Source organism: Hyla sarda, chromosome 3 (genome assembly GCF_029499605.1).
Source record: "Hyla sarda isolate aHylSar1 chromosome 3, aHylSar1.hap1, whole genome shotgun sequence".
Lineage (NCBI taxonomy): Eukaryota > Metazoa > Chordata > Amphibia > Anura > Hylidae > Hyla > Hyla sarda.
In genome coordinates this window covers 31,396,654-31,411,441 of record NC_079191.1, presented here as the reverse complement: position 1 = coordinate 31,411,441, position 14,788 = coordinate 31,396,654, and the positions used below count along the sequence as shown (strand labels likewise).

The window sequence follows — 14,788 nt, the reverse complement described above, 5'->3', positions numbered from 1 at the left end:
TTGGTTCATGTGGTTACGGTAAGCCATGGAGGGTGAACACCAGTTAGAAAACTGGATTACAACTGTGCTTCCCAAAATGGAAAGATCCATTTTGTTTGTACATTCTCAACAAAAACCACACCCAGTCTGAACTGCGTCATTGTGATTCCATTAAACTGGTGCCACTCTCCGGTAATCTGGAACTACTAGGGCTCTCCCCAACTCCAACCACCTGCTATCCAGGGATATACTTCATTTTCATCTCCCCACGTACTATATACCCACAGTAGGTGTCTATTACATGGTAGACCTTTATCTACTAAAAGTAATCTATGAACATTTTCTGTTGTATGACAGCAAACAGGGGGTCATTAAAACCATAAGGAATTGATACAGTAAGTCTATTGGCATGAAAATGTTATGCGGGTGTTAATCGGACTGGCTTCCTTTTGAGCCTAAATAAAGAAGATATAGGAACATTTGTAGAAACTCTTCATTGTACAGTGGTCCCTCAACATACGATGGTAATCCGTTCCAAATGGACCATCGTTTGTTGAAACCATCGTATGTTGAGGGATCCGTGCAATGTAAAGTATAGGACAGTGGTCTACAACCTGCGGACCTCTAGATGTTGCAAAATTACAACACCCAGCATGCCCGGACAGCCGTTGGCTGTCCGGGCATGCTGGGAGTTGTAATTTTGCAACATCTGGAGGTCCGCAGGTTGAAGACCACTGGTATAGGAAGTTATACTCACGTGTCCCCGCCGCTCCGGATCGTCACCGCTTGTCACCTCTGCCCTGGATGTCGCCTTCTATCGCTGTCGCCGCGTCCCCAAGGTGTCCCCAACACTCCGGCAAGGCCTCTGCTTCCCCGGCATCCTCGCTCTCCGTCGCCACCATCACGTCGCTAAGCACGCCGCTCCTATTGGATGACGGGACGGCGTGCGCAGCGACATAATGACGATGATGGAGAGCGCCAACGATGCAGGGGATCCCGAAGAGGACGCGCCGGAGCCCCAAGGACAGGTAAGGCCTCTGCTTCCCCGGCATCCACGTGCTCCGTCGCCGCCATCACGTCGCTACGCATGTCGGTCCTATTGGATGACGGGACGGCGTGCACAGTGACGTGATGACGACGATGGAGAGTGACAACGACGCAGGGGATCGCTAAGAGGACACGCCGGAGCCCCGAGGACAGGTAAGTGATCATCAGCGGACCACACGGGGCACCGTAAACGGCTATCTGGTGGCAGCTGAAGCAGTCTGCGCTGCCGGATAGCCGTTTATGCGATGGCCCCAAAATACAAAAGCATCGTATGTTGATGCTGCCTTTCACGTGTGATGGCCTCTGAGAGACCATTGTATGTTGAAATGATCGTATGTCGGGGCCATCGTAGGTCGGGGGGTCACTGTACTAAGCAGTAATCCACAGAAGTAAATATGCGTCTACATATTGAGAAAACGTCTCAAAAAATAAAAACTACTGAGCATGACATAGGACATTCTACTTATATAAACTTCTATTATGCAGTGAATCTTGTAGGTAGAATGGGATAAGAAGCTGGTTATGGGTTAACATAGGCGGCTCCTGGTCCTCCATACGTTTACTGACACAACTGTCTAGACACGTTAGTAAATGTACACCCGTGAGTCACTGGGATCTGTATTCTTCTTCTCACTCATTATTGAGAGTGAAAACAAATTGTTAGCATATGGATGGTGTCTGAAGGTTCATACAGCAGCTTGTGCTTTGGAGGATCAACTGATTTATATGCATCAAACATACGTTACGTCCTGAAATTCCACATTCCCGGATCAACCCTTTAGATGAACTTTCATGGAAGGATACACGTTAATAGAGGATATGCTATCTGTGCAGATGGGCCGTGTACTTCAGTAAATCCAGCTTTGATCCCCCTTAAACTTTAAAGGAAATTTCTGTTTTTGAAAGTGTAAGTCCAAATATCCCTATTGGAGATTCATGAGTTAAAGAAGTTACCGAAGGTGAAAAGTCATCCCCTGTGCACCGGATGGGGATAAGTAGCCGATCGGTGAGGGTCAAACCCAGAACTTGGAAGCCCCATAAATAATGAACAGAGCGCTCACCAGATATGCATGCAGGTCTTCCAATTATTGGGGGACACTTGAGCACAAATCAGGGACACGTGGGGGTTCCAGTGGTTGGCCCCACCCATCGATCAATACCTATTCCTGTGGATAGGGTATTAATTTAGATCAGGGAATTATCCCTTTATTAGAGGGAAAGGGGGCTTCCCACTAAGGGTTATTATCAAGAAGCCAAACCCACATCCATACATTACAAAAAACGGCCGTTTGATGCAGATAAGTACTGTGTAATTTTGAATTTCCCCTGTGGAGGCGCTGCAGGAGAATTGAACACTTGATTGATCACAGATTGCAAGTAATAACTGAGCATTCCAGAAGCCATAAAGCTAATGATCAGTTCATAGTTAGGGGACCTTTCTATGGAAAAGGGTTGAGCAAAACGAACAACTCCTTTAATATATTTCTTAGCGTTTGGTAGGACAGTTGTTGTGTAAATAAAGTCTGTTCAGTACTCAAGAATATAAGTTGTTGTGCATGTTAAGATGTTGCAATCCTCGTAATAGCTGGAAGAACTTAATGGCGCTTAAACAAGTCCAAATGCCCTTAAAAAAAATTCAAATTCAGAAAAAGGTTTATTGAACAAATCAGTAATGACAAAAACTCAATAAAGCAAGCAATGTACGGTAACAAAGGTCTGACGGGCCGAAATAGAACAGATCAAAACATACAGGTAGTGTATTCCAAATATACTCCAAACATGGAAAAGAAAGAAGCGCCAGCTGCAGCCTTGGCAGTACTATCTGTGGTAGGGTAGTCTGGTGTTGTTAAAGGGGTATTCCAGCTTTATACATCTTATCCCCTATCCAAAGGATAGGGCATAAGATGTATGAATGCAGGGGTCCCGCCGCTGGGGACCCCCGTGAACTCGGTTCAGCCCCTGGCATTCTGTGCCAGGTGCTGCCTCCGAGACAGGGACATGAGGTCAGACGGGGGTGTGATGTCACTAGGGGGCGTGCTGTGACGTCTCGTCGCCGTCTCAGAGGCAGCACCTGGCACAGAATGCCGGGGGTTGAACCGAGTTCACGGGGGTCCCCAGTAATGGGACCCCTGCGATCATACATTTTATCCCCTCTCCAAAGCCTGAATACCCCTTTTACCCCCAACAGGCTTGTGATGGTAAAGCTAAATACCTGATGATAACCCCTGTGCTGGAGGAGATAGACCAGCAAGAAATGCACAGACATGGTTCATTTGCAATGTTGAACTCAGTGAAGGCTTTACTTACAAGAGGCATTTAGGCTTGACAGTTACAGGAATATATATACAAAGTTCAACACATGGTCGTCCTCATGAAGAGACATGAAACTTGGTTATAAGATTATATGAAGGTGGCCATTCAAGGGTGTTTGGACTTCCTCTGACTGACACAGACACACGGTCGGACAAGGGGAGATTTATCAAAACCTGTGTAGAAAAAGAGTGGTGCAGTTCCTCAAAGCAACCAATCAGATTGCTTCTTTTATTTTTCAGTGGACTTTTTAAAAATAAAAGAAGAGATATGATTGGTTGCTATAGGCAACTGCTCAATTCTTTCTGTGCACAGGTCTTGATGAATCTTCCCCAAAGTCTCTAGACTCATTCCACTAGGATTCTCAATATACACAGGGGGAGATTTATCAAAACCTGTGCAGAGGAAAAGTTGACTAGTTGCCCATAGCAACCAATCAGATCGCTTCTTTCATTTTTCAAATTTAAGAAGCGTTCTGATTGGTTACCGTGGTCAACTGGTCAACTTTTCCTAATCACAGCACATGGTTCTCCATGGTGGCTCATTGAACAGCATTGTTGCCTTACAGTTCTGGGATCTTGGGTTTGAATCCCACCAAGGACATCTGTCGTAAGTTTGTATGTTCTTTCTGTGTTTGCTTGGGTTTCCTCCCACACTTTGAAAACATGCTGGTTTAGGTTGTGAGTCCCAATCGGGACAGTGACTAATATGAGAGTACATTGCTGCAGTATCTGTGTATGCTATGTAAATTATGAGTTATTATTATTATCCTTGCCTTCAGGACTCTCAGTAAATCCAACCTCTTGCTTTTGCTCCTTCTTACTGACTTGACTATTCCTTCAGAAGCCATTTACAGTGGTCCCTCAACATACGATGGTAATTCATTCCAAACGACCCATCATTTGTCAAATCCATCGTATGTTGAGGGATTCGTGCAATGTAAAAAGTGCATTTAATACTCACCTGTCCCCTCTGCTACGGACCGTGTCCTCACCGCTCCCGATGCTGTCCCAGGGGCTCCCCATGCTGTCCCTCTGCTTCGGCGTCTTCTTCGGGATCCTCCGGCTTCTTCCGCATCTTCTCCGGTGTTCGGGCCTCACTTTCTGGTGACATTATTACGTTGTTTGGGGGATAAACCTACCCAATCCCAATTGTATATGAGTGCCGAATTTATTTTTACTTTGAATGAAGGATTGGCACTCTATTTGAGCACCATAATTTGAGAGAGAGTGCCATATACCACTCACATGAGACATGGGCACCCATTCTTTTTTTTTTTTTTTTTATCTAAGAGCCGAGGAACATGCTCTGGAATCACCGAAAGTGCAAGAAAAAGTGCCAACGTATTACACAAAAATAAACGTGCACAGAGGATGCGGTCCATCGCAAGCCCTTCTCCGATGGGAGAGAGGCCCCCCAAGAAACCTTACCCTTCCCCTCCAGACCAAAAGGTACCTGTGAGGTTCCAGGTTCCATGTCCCTTTTTGCCGAAGCTACTAAGTGACTACAAATGCTCCCGGCATCCCCCTAGACGTTAGCCAATATATCTGCCTGCAGAGCCGATAACGGTAGGTACCCTGCCAGAGCAGGAGTACCCGGGGTGTTTGCAGGGAGGTGCGGAACCTAATGGCCACACACACACCTCCCCTAGACCACCAGGAGGGACACCCAGAAGGGCTACCGCATCCTGACAAATCCTGTGGACACACGACATGCAAAAAGTGACACAGTGAGACAAAAAGAAATAAATAAGTGTGCAGATATACTGTCCAGACATTCGGACGGATCTATAAAAATTTCTCTGATCCTAGCCAGAAGGCCGGGAATCAAGAGTTGAGTGCCACAAAGGGGCAGAGATCATGGTGCCCGTGCTTCAACTCAGTGAGTCTATCCTCCCAGTGAGTTTCGGCACCTCGGGGTCACCACACCAGAGGAAACAGGTCACATCGGGGCAGCCGTCGAGCTGATTCCTCAGAACCAGCCCCGGAATGCCCCGGTACACCTGCTCCCTACCATGCAGCACCCATCCCCACCAGCTCCACACTGGCGTCGACTGCCACCAGCATGAAACTGATAATAACAGATACTACACTTGATCTTAGCCAAAAGGCCGAGAAGCATGGGCACCCATTCTTGAGATCACAGGGGGTAATGGAGCTGTTATTGGGGGTCTGTGACTGTTACTTAGGTTCCTTCAGCTGTCCCTGTCACTAGAAAGCTATTGATGTTATGATGACACGGTGACTAATTTGGTCCAATACACTTTAGTAAAAAGTCAGTCAGACCCATCAACTTAGGGGGGAACGGCAAGCTTTCTAAAGTTTAATTAGGGGCACAAGTGTTGAATATGTGGCACCATTTACATGCACCATTTTTACACACAATCGGATGCAAACTATGCACCAAAAAAGCGATTTTAGATTTCATTGTGTCCCCCACTTTTTTTTAGCCTTACTTTCAGCTTTTTTTTTTTTTTGCTGTTTGTTCCTTTTTCAACCGTTTAAATGAGGTTCAGAAAGCAGTGTGTGAACGTAGCCTTAGCCCTAAAAGATACATCCAGCACCCCTGCAATAGTGTGTGTAGTTGGAAAATGTTTTTTCGAGTGTGGCTTAGAAGTTACCATCCCTAGAATCACGTATTTAACTTGCTTCATTTCCCATTCATTGAGCAGAAGAGTTGTTTATCTACTAAACACATTGTTACATTGTTATTTTTTCTATAGTGAATCGCTCACAATCAGAATGGCTGAAGTCAAAGACATAAAAATAGAATCGCATTTTAAGCACCATGGAGGAGTGACCTTGTAGTTAAAACACTGAACTGTGAAGTGGATGACTCCCTTGGCCCTGGGCAAATCACTTTATCTCTCTTAATTTAAAGTCCTTTTATATACTAGCATAGAAAAGGCACTTTGGTCCCTTTTCTTGCCCTTGTCATGTCCTTTCACCAAGTCTATTTTAAGCACCATTGAAAATGATTATATTGTAATCACATTGTTTCTTACCATATACTTAAGATGCCTCTAATGATTTACACTTTCTAGTGGGACATATGTTTTCACAGTAAACAAAAAATGAACTACGGTATATTAAACACTTATTAATTCAATCTCGTATTATTTAATATTTATGAAATTTCACATAGTTCCTACAATACTACCACCAATGTCAAAAATAAGTACTATAATACTGCCTCCTATGTACAAGAATAGAACAATTATAAAACTGCTCCTATATACAAGAATATACAGTAACTACTATAATACTGCTCCGATATACAAGAATATATCTACTATAATACTGCTATGTACAAAAATATAACTACTATAATACTGCTCCTATATACAAGAATATATCTACTATAATACTACTTCCTATGTACAAAAATATAACTACTATAATACTTCTCCTATATACAAGAATATATCTACTATAATACTTCTCCTATATACAAGAATATATCTACTATAATACTGCTATGTACAAAAATATAACTACTATAATACTGCTCCGATATACAAGAATATATCTACTATAATACTACTTCCTATGTGCAAAAATATAACTACTATAATACTTCTCCTATATACAAGAATATATCTACTATAATACTTCTCCTATATACAAGAATATATCTACTATAATACTGCTATGTACAAAAATATAACTACTATAATACTGCTCCGATATACAAGAATATAACTACTATAATACTACTTCCTATGTACAAAAATATAACTACTATAATACTTCTCCTATGTACAAGAATATATCTACTATAATACTGCTCCTATATACAAGAATATAACTACTATAATACTGCTACTATGTACAAAAATATAACTACTATAATACTGCTCCTATATACAAGAATATATCTACTATAATACTACTTCCTCTGTACCAAAATATAACTACTATAATACTGCTCCTATATACAGGAATATAACTACTAAAATACTGCTCCTATGTACAAGAATATAACTACTATAATGATACCTCCTATGTGCAAGAATAAAAGTACTATAATATAAGGTAGAAGATTGATAGATGAATCGCACTCACCCTCTGTAGTTGCAAAAGTGAAGATTTATTTCCAAGATGTGCAACTGGAAAAACTAGGCATGAAATGTGGAGGGGTTCCAAGAAAAACAACAAGTTTCACACCTGACGGTGCTTCCTCTTGTTTGAAAACCTACAAAACTACTATAATACTGTCTCCAATGTACAAGAAAATAACTACTATAATACTGCCTCCTATGTACAAGAATAAAACTACTATAATACTGCTCCTATATACAAGAATATAACTACTATAATACTGCCTCCTATATACAAGAATATAACTACTATAATACTGCTCCTATATACAAGAATATAACTACTATAATACTGCTCCTATATACAAGAATATAACTACTATAATACTGCTCCTATATACAAGAATATAACTACTATAATACTGCTCCTATATACAAGAATATAACTACTATAATACTGCTCCTATATAAAAGAATATAACTACTATAATACTACCTCCTATATACAAGAATATAACTACTATAATACTGCTCCTATGTACAAGAATATAACTACTATAATACTGCTCCTATATACAAGAATATAACTACTATAATACTGCCTCCTATATACAAGAATATAACTACTATAATACTGCTCCTATATACAAGAATATAACTACTATAATACTGCCTCCTATATATAAGAATATAACTACTATAATACTGCTCATATATACAAGACTATAACTGCTATAATACTGCCTCCTATGTACAAGGCTATAACTACTATAATACTGCCTCCTATATACAAGACTATAACTACTATAATACTGCCTCCTATATACAAGAATATAACCATGATATACATATATATCTATCTATATATATATATATATATATATATATTACTGCCTCCTATATACAAGAATATAACTAAGTTAATACTGCTATATACAAGAATATAACTACTATGATACTGCTCCTATATACAAGAATCTAACTACTATAATACTGCTCCTATATACAAGAATCTAACTACTATAATACTGCTCCTATATACACACGAATATAACTACTATAATACTGCCTCCTATGTACAAGAATATAACTACTATAATACTGCCTCCTATATATAAGAATATAACTACTATAATACTGCTCATATATACAAGACTATAACTGCTATAATACTGCCTCCTATGTACAAGGCTATAACTACTATAATACTGCCTCCTATATACAAGACTATAACTACTATAATACTGCCTCCTATATACAAGAATATAACCATGATATACATATATATCTATCTATCTATATATATATATATATATATATATATATATATTACTGCCTCCTATATACAAGAATATAACTAAGTTAATACTGCTCCTATATACAAGAATATAACTACTATGATACTGCTCCTATATACAAGAATCTAACTACTTTAATACTGCTCCTATATACAAGAATCTAACTACTATAATACTGCTCCTATATACACACGAATATAACTACTATAATACTGCCTCCTATGTACAAGAATATAACTACTATAATACTGCTCCTATATACAAGAATATAACTACTATAATACTGCCTCCTATATACAAGAATATAACTACTATAATACTGCTCCTATATACAAGAATATAACTACTATAATACTGCTCCTATATAAAAGAATATAACTACTATAATACTACCTCCTATATACAAGAATATAACTACTATAATACTGCTCCTATGTACAAGAATATAACTACTATAATACTGCTCCTATATACAAGAATATAACTACTATAATACTGCCTCCTATATACAAGAATATAACTACTATAATACTGCTCCTATATACAAGAATATAACTACTATAATACTGCTCCTATATAAAAGAATATAACTACTATAATACTGCTCCTATATATAAGAATATAACTACTATAATACTGCTCCTATATACAAGAATATAACTACTATAATACTGCCTCCTATATACAAGAATATAACTACTATAATACTGCCCCTATGTACAAGAAAATAATTACTATAATACTAACCCCTATGACTAAAATGTAATTAACATACTGTCCTATAGTTTTAATGTTATATATTGTCTTTGAACTTTCTAAATTAAACTGGGAGTTTTAGGTCTGAGGTTTTGGCATTTTAAGAATTTAGAGATTTCTGAAATTTTGTGTGTGTATGTATATATATATATATATATATATATATATATATTCATACAGATATATGTGTATATATTATGGGCATCAAATGACATTAATGCTGTGACAGTGTTTCCCCTTTACACGTGACATGCTTGTAGACTTCCTTATTCAGCTCCACATTGTTAATTTTTATTGAAAACATGACCTTTGAATTTATTGTTACTGTCATAATTCACCTTACTGTTAGATTTATGGAGACCCCTGTTTGGAAGGGCCCTGGGCACTAAACAGAATTATCTTGAGATGACGGGTATAACAGCTCCGTGTTGTAATATTAACCAGGGGAGATATACGTGGAGTACAACCATACAGAATCGGCATCTAGACGGCAAGTAGCATAGAGTAAATCTCAAAAATGATGTCATCCTATATTATCTGCACCATGAATTATATGAGACCGTAGTAATGTAGTCAAATATTTATAGAAATTCTCTAAATTTCTGAGGAATAAAGGTGCCATCACATATGTCCAGCAATTCTGCCCCAGTGCTAAGCCAGATCACCAGCTGCAACTGATGCCAAAGCTGATGGCAAAGTGCATCAGTTGTAGTTGTCTGGTGCCCAGTTATTTCTGTAGCCGGATGGGGGAAGGCTACAAAATGAGTTCCCTATCCGCCGTGTCCAGTGATCCAGCATTATAACTGAGGATACCCGATTAACATGAACTGCCCATTCAGAAGAATGGGATCAGTTCAATGATCAGTTTATTTCCAGCACTCTTCTGCTGTGCCGAGGAAAACTGTTCCCCAGATTGCCAGACATATGTGACTGCATCCTTGGGACGAGGTGCACAAAAAGATGACTGAGACCTTTACTCTCTCTCTCTCTCTATATATATATATATATATATATATATATATATATATATATATATATATTCCTTTTCCCAGAAAGCCTGTGGAGTGCAAATGACCATGAATTTCCATACACCAGAAGTGGTCCTCCTCCCTAACGAGAATATTTATCCCCTTTTCCTATTATACAGGCCTCTCACCAGCCAAACCAGGACACCCTGCTCTGTACTGACGAGGGGCAATGACCCCGAAACAGCTGTCTGCAGATGGGTCCTCTTCTGGGGAGAATTCTGGCTTGGCATAAAATCCCAATCAGTTTCCGAGACTCCGTAATTGGAGCTAAAGTTGATTTTAGGGAATGCTACCTGTAGAGGTGGTGTGATGAGCTGCTTTGCATATTCCTTTTCCCAGAAAGTCCGTGGAGTGCTAATGGCCTTTTTTGAATCTCCATGCATCAGAAGTGGTGCTCCTCTCTAAGGAAAATACTTATCACCTTTATATATATATATATATATATATATATATATGGACCAAAGTGCTTAATTCAACCAATCTAGTATACAGACATGGGATCTGAGCTGCAGTAACCCAACACGGCTTCTCTGCAATGAACTGAGCCAAGGCTTTCAACTCTACACCATGTTTACATCTATGCACCGTGGTTTGCTCGAACAGCTGATCTAATAGGGTGCTGGCTGTCAGCACCCTGCAAATCAGCTATCAATGGGCTATCCTGAGGATAGGCAGTCCATCAATTTTACGTAAAAAGGATAGAACATCACTATTGTAGTCCCAGAAACCCCTGTTTATAATGTCAGCAGATTACACATTAGAAAATCATGTCAATCATCTATTAATCAAACAGTATTTATTATTTTCTTCCCTTAAATATTATTTTTTAAACTTTGATATTGATATCTCCACTGATCATTTGGCTGATGGGGCCATGGTCCTCACCCCCTTATTGTTTGCCAGATACTGCTTCTTACATCTTATAATGGCTGAGTCTGGTATTGTTGCTAAGCCCCATTCATTCAAATAGGACTGAGATGTAGATCGCTACAATATCAAAGGACCCAATGCTCACCCCCACAATCCGCTAACTGGTAGGAATCCAGGCAGTCGGACCCCCACCAATCTGATATGCATGGTCCATGCTAAGAATGGGCCATTAGAAAACCATTTTAACTCTTTTCAAATAAGCTGGATCACATATTTATTGTATAATTGAGGATCTACTTGCTTGTTTCCTTAAAGTCTATTGTATTCCTAGGGATCTTCTGCTCCCAATTATTCATTCTTTAGCTCTCATAGTTGTATATTCCAGGGATACTTTATTCACTAAAGCTCAGATTTTCTTCTTGTATGTATACAGGGCCAAAAATAAGAAGAGCTATTGGCACCATTTTTTTTTGTATTTGTCACATTTCTTCCATACAGAATTGGACAAGGAAATGGGAACAAGGAACAAGGAATTGTACTGCCGATTTACAAGATCCAAATCACTCTACACATTATTGTTTACTGAGACAATGTTGGCTGTTGTGTAAGAATAAGGTATATGTGTGAACTTTCATATTTATAGTCATTTACAACCAATGACCACATGACAAAAATCAAGAACAACATATTTCATATGCAATATATTTATTAATTAAAGTACAACACTGTATTCGTGTAGCGACTGGTGTGGGCCCTAGGCTACAGAGGGGACAGTCAAACAATAATGCTGCGTCGCCAGGGAGCGGTTGAGCAAGGCTAATGGCCCAATGCATCCAATATAAAGTATAATATATTAGGTATAGCGCACTGAAAATGATTCAAAAATAGACATACATGCTGTAAATACAGTACAATGCAATATCAAGACCCGAGGATGGTAGCCAGGGGTATGTCATAGTATTCACGTTTCAAACCCACAGTTGTATGTGTTGCATAGATAAAAGTATACATACGCATTTGACAGAGATTGCATTAATCCAACGCGTTTCGCTAATCCGTGTGGGTACAGATAGCTCCTCAGGGATTATATTAGAGAATACTGCAGAAATAGGGTCATGAGAGACTGATGCATTGCTATATACTACTATATGTACGGTCTCTCATGACCCTATTTCGCGTTGGATTAATGCAATCTCTGTCAAATGCATATGTATACTTTTATCTATGCAACACATACAACTGTGGGTTTGAAACGTGAATACTATTACATACCCCTGGCTACCATCCTCGGGTCTTGATATTGCATTGTACTGTATTTACCACATGTATGTCTATTTTTGAATCATTTTCAGTGCGCTATACCTAATATATTATACTTTATATTGGATGTATTGGGCCATTAGCCTTGCTCAACCGCTCCCTGGCGACACAGCATTATTGTTTGACTGTCCCCTCTGTAGCCTAGAGTCACTAGGAGGTTCCAGTGTAGGCCCAGGTCATTAGGACAGGGGACCTACAGTATCGCCAGGCAGGGCTATTAGATAGGGATATACCAGTCACGCCATACTCTCCTTTGACCCAATGTATACTACCCAATTTTGTGTAGGTAAATAATTCTGGCCCACACCAGTCGCTAAACGAATACAGTGTTGTACTTTAATAAATAAATATAATGCATATGAAATATGTTGTTCTTGATTTTTGTAATGTTGTTCTAACATATTTCCTCCTACCCTAGACGAGTAACGTCTACACAAGTTACGTCTATGCGCTCAATGACCACAGGAGGAGGTTGAGCAAGACCATAACTCAGAAAAAAAATTGTCAAAATAATATAGATTGCCTCCAGGTCTTTTGATAAATCAAGATATGAACTATTAAAAACTTTTATTCAGACTTTGAGGTGACGTCCATTGATTTACCATTTCTTTTATATTTTATTCTCTTAGCCCTTGAACATATAATCCTATTGACATTTTTGATAATAAAATAATTTAGGGGGACTGTCATAGAGTAATATAGGGGTTAGTCCTATTGTGAGCTTTCAAACATGTATTAAAAATATCAGGTAAAAGTGCTGTTACAGGTAAAACTGAAAGAAATACTCTCTTACGCCTAATGCAGGAACTGCGGGGGGTGGGGCATAACAAAGGAATTCAAACTTTGCTCTACTATGATTTTCATGCTCCACCCCCTCGGAACTTGGACTAGGAAAAATCTGTTTAGTTTGTATGAACACTATCTTTCTAGTTTTTATACCTTAACCCTCTATATTTATTTTCAAGCATGTTTAACTATTTGTATTATTACAGGTTTCAGATTCATGTTTATATGAAATAAATAATTACTTAGACCTGTTGTCTCCAACCTGTGGCTCTTCAGCTATTGAAAAACTACAACTACCAGCATGCCCAGGCACCTATTGGCGGTCCATACATGCTAGGTGTTATAGTTTTGCAACAACTGGTATGCTGGGTGTTGTAGTTTCACAACAGCTGATGAGCTACAGATTATAGATCATTGCCTTACTTACTTAATTGGACTGATATACTTAAAATATAAATGGACTGATAGAATATTAAAACATAGTTTAGTTACTATAATAAATATAACTAGCAAACAATAATCAAATATCATGTTGACTGAAGTATAACACTCAAGAGTGCTGCATCGTTGCATTTTCCATATATATATATATATATATATATATATGTGTGTGTGTGTATATTTTCATATTTAGTTTTAGAATCCCACAGTAATTAATTGGATCTGTCAACAAACCCATTCATTTATTATTGACATCACATTTTTCATTTATTTTTATAAAAATGTGTCCAAAAATTGGCAGCACAGCTATTTGTGGGTAAATTTAAACCAAATCCTTGTGTAAGTTTCATTCTGCACTGAATTAACAAAAACAGAAGCTTGAAATACAACAAAAACACAACAATGTTTTATTAATGTAAATCAGATCATCACTGGACAATTATCAGTTTATCTATTCATTGCTATAATGGTTGGTTTAAAGAACAAAAAAAAATAAAAATAAAAAATGTCAGAGACTACTTAATTTCAAGCGTTTCCACCCATTCACAGAGGTACAGACTCACATATAAATAAGTACTTACTCGCCATATATACAAATTCCTGTTAAATTAAGCATAAATAAATATATACAAACTTAACATTATCTCCCCTCCGGTTTGCATGGTTGTTTTGTCTTTTTTTTTTTTTACCTATAAACATTTCAGAACAATTTTAATTCTGTTTTTTGTTTGTTTTTTCCAAACAGACGATTATGTCTCAAATGAATTTGAAAAAAATAAAATAAAAAGTGAAATGTACTATTTATGGATAGTTGATTAAATATTATTTTTCCTATCTCTCAAAAGTTACAAAAAAAAACTTTACTTTTGGTACGTTTGGGTTTTTTATGTAATGACATTTTTTTTTTAAGTAAA

General features: G+C 38.3%; 1 pseudogene; it reads right to left on the bottom strand.

Annotated features, from left to right (window-relative positions):
* Positions 1-5,367: 5,367 nt before the first annotated feature.
* Positions 5,368-5,458, bottom strand: LOC130363298 (U2 spliceosomal RNA; annotated as a pseudogene).
* Between the last annotated feature and the right edge of the window lie 9,330 nt (positions 5,459-14,788).